This window comes from Bidens hawaiensis, unplaced genomic scaffold (assembly GCF_021521415.1).
Source record: "Bidens hawaiensis isolate Kalapana, Puna unplaced genomic scaffold, B.hawaiensis_p1.1 tig00009159_1, whole genome shotgun sequence".
Lineage (NCBI taxonomy): Eukaryota > Viridiplantae > Streptophyta > Magnoliopsida > Asterales > Asteraceae > Bidens > Bidens hawaiensis.
In genome coordinates this window covers 924854-930724 of record NW_027491673.1, presented here as the reverse complement: position 1 = coordinate 930724, position 5871 = coordinate 924854, and the positions used below count along the sequence as shown (strand labels likewise).

The 5871-nt window shown below is 36.9% G+C and overlaps 1 pseudogene across 1 annotated transcript; it reads right to left on the bottom strand.

Annotated features, from left to right (window-relative positions):
- Positions 1–280: 280 nt before the first annotated feature.
- LOC143531349 (WEB family protein At2g38370-like) lies at positions 281–4056 on the bottom strand (annotated as a pseudogene). The gene is made up of 3 exons (XR_013135009.1): positions 3886–4056; positions 1674–3084; positions 281–425 (listed from the first exon to the last, which is right to left on the bottom strand). The product of XR_013135009.1 is annotated as a WEB family protein At2g38370-like (transcript).
- Positions 4057–5871: the final 1815 nt, after the last annotated feature.

Below are 5871 nucleotides of genomic sequence, written 5' to 3'. Positions count from 1 at the left end.
AGATTCCAAGTCAATAGGAATGCGAAAAATAATTACATAACATGAAGTACAAATAAAACATGCGTTAATATTATAAAAATGATTTTTAGAAATATATCCTTTGTCTAAATTATAACTATTCAAAAACAAAAGTTAATTGATCCTTTCAAGTAAATTATGATTACCTGTATTTGTGGAAAACGACCAAATAATATTATTCTGAAGTAGATGATTTTTACCTCTAATCGTACTTGTAGTTTATAGTTTAGTTTATACATGTGATTTGAAAGGGAATGAGAAATGTGGTCATAGTCAAACTGCAAGAAAAATAGAGTTGAGAGTTAAAAAAGGCCGTGACTGGGATTAGGGCCTACAACTGGGCTCCAGTTATTTGGGCTGGGCAAACACACAAAATAATTAAACACTACAGTACACACATCTTAATTCTTACACCAGATATAGAGGTGCACAAATCGGGTTCAAATGGAAAACCCGAACCGGTTCCAAACCGGTTTTTTCACACCGGGTTGTAAAATGGCACCGGTTCCAATCAAGAACCGGTTCGGTTCCCGACCCGAACTGATGCCCAGATATGCGAACTTTTAAGAACCGGGTAGGGTATGAACCGGAACCGGTTTTTACGTAAAAACCGGTTCCACCGGTTTTTTTTTGAAATTTAAATATTAGAGCCATTAGGAACCGGTTCCAACGGCTATATAGCCGTTTTTGACCGTTGGAACCGGTTTTTTAACTATAAATAGGTTATTTTCTTACTATAAATAGCAAGGTTTGTTTGTTTACTTGTTAAACCACTTCCAAAACTATAAAACACACTCCAAACCACAATTAACCTTAAACCGACAACAAATGGCAACCAATGATGACGTTGTTATGGTGATCGAAACAACAAGATGCCCCGATGTTTGAGTTCATTACGATTTGTGTCTCATGACCGACTCACATGAGTTGGCACGTTGCAAATATTGCTCGAAGTTTCTTAAAGCGGGGTCCAACTCGACATTACGAAAACATACGAATAAGTATTGTCAAGAGAAAAGAAGATTGGAAGCTAAAAAAACGGAAGTGGGAGAGTCGTCCGGCTCTACAACCCAAAAATAAGTATTCCCGGATTAAAACGACGGACTTTGTTTTTTATGTTTTAGTTATGTTTAGTATCGTTTATGTTTTAATAATGTTTGTAATAGTTAGTTTTTAAATATAGGAAACAAGTTATATATAGGTTTGTAATAGTTAGTTTTTAATGGAAACAAGTTATATATAGGTTTGGGCATCAAAAACCGATTCCAACGGCTATATTACCGTTGGAACCGGTTCCAACGGATCTATTGTCTCAAAAACCGGTTCCAACGGCTATATTACCGTTGGAACCGGTTCCAACGGCTAATTGGTGTCTATACCGTTGGAACCGGTTCCAACGGCTAGTTTGACTTTTGTTTGACCCTTCAAAATAAACCCGTCGGAACCGGTTTTTCCGGGTACGAACCGAACCGGTTCCAATTAAGAACCGGGTAGGAACCGGGTTGGAACTGGTACTGACATACAAATAGGAGAACCGGGTACGATTTTCGGGTACAAAAATACCCAAACCGGGTATTGTTCCAACCGGGTTGGAACTGGAACCGGTTCCAGTTCGGTTCCACCAGTTAGGTTCCGGAACCGGTTTTTTTGTGCACGTCTAACCAGATACATATCAAAACAGATAGAACTCTCGAATCAGTGGCACATGAAAGTCTTGAGCTTACACTATGTTTCTTCTTCTTCTTGCTCGGCTTCGTCATCAAAAACGAAATCCTACCGAACCCAAACTTCTTCCTCTTCCCTGGCCGTCGTTTCCCACCCGCGCCACTCTCACCACCACCATCATTACCAGGCTTATTCAACATTTGTGCCAAAGAAACCTTCCTTTTTGTCTCGGTTTTGCCAGAATACTCTTCGGTCAAAAGCAACTTCCGGCTCAAAATCTGCCCGATTGACATTGTGGGCCCCAAAACCGGGCCAGGTGTATTACTTCCCAAGTGAGCCCTGTTAACGTCCAACAAACGAGTGTTATTGGTCCTACATGAAACATTCTTAAACTTGGTCGAGTTTTGAACGGTTGACTTTCTCTTTTGACCATGATCTGACCGCCATTTTCTTAAAGCTTCTTCGGCTTTCAGTTTCTCCTTATTGGCACTTTCTACTTTGCTCAAAGCGTCTTCTCTTACTGTTCTTCATTTCTTCCATTGCTTCCTCTACCTTAGTTAACATCTCTGACTTTGAGAACTCAGATTCGTTGACTTTGATCATTGACTCATTGACTTTTGTAACTAAAGCTTCATCTACCTCTTGAGCTTTCCGTTTTAAACACGAGTATTCTTCAAACGAAAGCGTAACCCCTTCGTGTTCGGTCAAAGTTTGACTTTTTGACATTGAGTTTATTTCGGCTCGTGCAAGCGCTTCACTCGCTCTCGCAGCCTCCTTCAACTTTCTAGCTGCAATTAAACGAATTTCAGCTGTTTTTATATTCATCTTCGTTTGTTCAATTTGACTCACCGCGTCTAAAACTTCAGATTTTGCCACCTCTCCAACTTTCTTAAACTCCTCTGTTTCATAAGTCAACCTTTGAATCTCCCTCGGAAAGTCAACGTTTTCTTCAAAGGGCGAAACTTTCGAACAATTTGAAGATAATCTTTGACGGGTTTTCTCGAGTTCCAATCTTTCTTTCTCGATCATTGTTTTAAACGTTTCAACGGTCGATCTGATGTCAGCAAGATCACTTGTTGTTCTTGTTAAGTTCAGTTTAGCTTGCTTCAACTCCATTAATATGAGACCTGGAGACGATGATGGGCACATTAATCTGCCACTTGGGGATTTCTGGTTCAGGTCAACGATATTTTGGTCATTTTCTTCCGTTGGTACCGGATTGATGACTTTTGGGTCGACTGTAATGGATTCTGTCTGCAGTTTAAGTTTTAACTCTTCAATGGTGGTTTATGTAGCTTCGAGTTCTTTCAAGACATCAAGTGTTTCCCTTTCTTTTACAACAAGATCGTTTGCTAACTGCGCAGCTTGCTCTTCTGCTTTTGCAGCATCAAATTCTTCTTCTTCAATGTCATTCTGAAATGAAGTGAATAAATTGGTAAACACAAAATTAAAAGTCTAAATGTTATACAGACAAATACCTGAAAGTAAATGCCCGTTTACACGAAACATATCGATAAATAATTTTTAAATATTTGTACTTGGGTAACGGAATAATATAGTAATTACTAATTCACTTATTTTAGTTTATATATTTTTATAATTTTCTTGAATAATAAATTATAGAAAACAACTACAGTAAGAAATGATTTAAAATCTAACAGTGAATCTTTAACTAACTATCTAATTAACAGGTATACCCGATACCCGACAATTATTGAGTCGAGTATGGGCCGTCAGGCCTGAAATTGGGAGTACAATTGCCATCCAGTATTATAACCAAGGTGTTTAAAACCAATTAAACTACCTACACCCTAAACCTTAAACCGAAGCAAGGCAGCCGGATTGAGATTCAAACTTAGTTTAAAAATTGAGCCGGTTGTTTAAACTTTATTGTTTACCTTTTATTTTATTTTTGGAATATGTATTATTATTCATTAACCATCTAAATATTTTCAAAACAAATGTATGACTTTTTAAGAGAAAAAGTAAACCAATTCAAAGCGAGCTAACCACCAAACTGGCCCTTAAAAACTCTAATTTGAAGCACTTTAACAACAAACAAATACTAGAGTAAGTTAACAAAAAACAATTTTGACCGAGATAAAAGTCAAAAGCATTGTGTATAGACTATAGATACAAATAGATAGAGAAAGAGGTGACCTGAGAAGCATGATGGTGGTGGTGCTTATTAATATTATTATTATTATTATTATTATTATTATTATTATTATTATTATTATTATTATTATGTGGTTTCCAGAAGCCGACTCCACCGAAGCGGCTGACGGTTTCCTTGACCGACTCAAACGGCGCTGACGTGTCAACCTCACCGACATTGTGGTCCGAATCGAGTGGTTCCATGGGAGTTGAAATGTTCGGGGGTTTCTGTTGTTTGGATTGGATCTGAAGCCCTAAACTAATATCGATAGGATAGTGAGAGTGAAGTGAACAAGAGACAAAAAAGTAAGGTGTGTGACTTGAGAGTTGTTTTAACGTTATTAATGGTTCCATCTCGGCAGTGGCACTAGTGCGCTAACGGCTCAATTTTCACTACAATTTTTATTTTTATTTCTATTTCTTTATTCATTTTAAGATGAGTAAACGGGATAGTGTGAATGATCAGGAATATTGGATGATCCGGGTGTTTGGATTCGAATCCTGATTTCGACCGGATTTTTTCAGTGCATTAAAAGCTTGTCGTGTCTTCGGGCGGGGTGAACAAACTGGGTTTTACCAGGAACGTCAAGCCAAACTTGGACGCCAGTGTGGATCCCGATCATGTCAACATAGCTGGCCTGAGTGAGGTAGTGGGGCGCGACTTAGCCGCGCAGTACTAACTTAACTATGAAAGTCACCGTTTGAAAAAAAATGAGATATTGTGTTCATGCACTGTGACAGCAACATCTAGCGAGTTCTATAACATTACGCTTAGCTCAAAATTTTCTTTTTAAGCATCTCGACAACGTGTCTTTTTTTTACCAGAAAGCTACGCTGCCCCGGGCCATTGTTGGTACCAAATATGTTGGCTAGCTCTAATATTTAGATGCCAACAAAAGTAGTTCGTTTTGTATTTATTGCGCTTTGGTAGAATATAACTATTTCGTTTAAAATTATATAGTATTTAAAATATGAGTTTAATATCTAACAGCATAAACAACTACTTTTGTTAAAATAATAATTAGATTACACGAGAGTTATGATATCATTTTATAGAGGAAATCTATAGTTAATTCTTTATAAGAATGCGTGTTATGAGATAACATATTTTTTGTTAAATATCTTATCATGTTACTCATACATAGAATGAGAGACAATTTCATGTTTTATGTGTTGTGGATAACTTAATTTTGCTAGTTATTATGTCACGTGTCACTACCAAATTAAATTTAAATATATTTAACTAGTATTTTACCTGGCGCGTTGCACCGGGCAGGTTAGTAAAACTCGAACGGTGGTAAAACTCAAGTGTTGTCGGCCCATGCATTGAGCTGGTAAGTCAACACGAATTCGGTCGGTTTTGGTGACATGTGTTATGTGTGTTTTTGTACCCAAATTAAAACCAAATACAAAACAAAAACATATAAAATTTGATGTGGACCAATAGCGTGACGCCAGTCAGTAAAACTCGAGCGCTGGTAAAAGTCGATTGTAGTTGATCACGGACTAAAACACAACAAAATTGGTGTTCGCTCGGTTTCGTTATGTTCATTACGATGAATGAACTAAAGAAACAAAAACAAACTTTGCGGACCAGTTTGGTGCCACGAAGTGGCCCAATAAGGCACTTGCAACACCAAACAAAATTGAAGACAATGTTGGAAGTGTATTTTCATCGTGTAATTCTCTATAATTCCCTTTAATCACTTTAATGTGCAAAAGTTGTAATTCTTTTGTGTTGTTTTGAATTCGACAACCAAAACACATTTCATATTACATAAAGTAGTCCTTAACATGAACATGATAATCTAGTTAGTCAGCAATAACACAAGAACTTGTAATAGAATCCAATTTAACATATAATAAAATAAGATGGTAACAAAATAATAGATTATACATAAGGTCATATGAATCTTGAACTGATTTTAACATACCTTTTTTTGACCATATTATATGTCTGTCCACTACTACGCTTCATCTTAAAAGTTAATGCAAATTCAAGTCCAACTAGAATAGCAAATCTAATAGGAA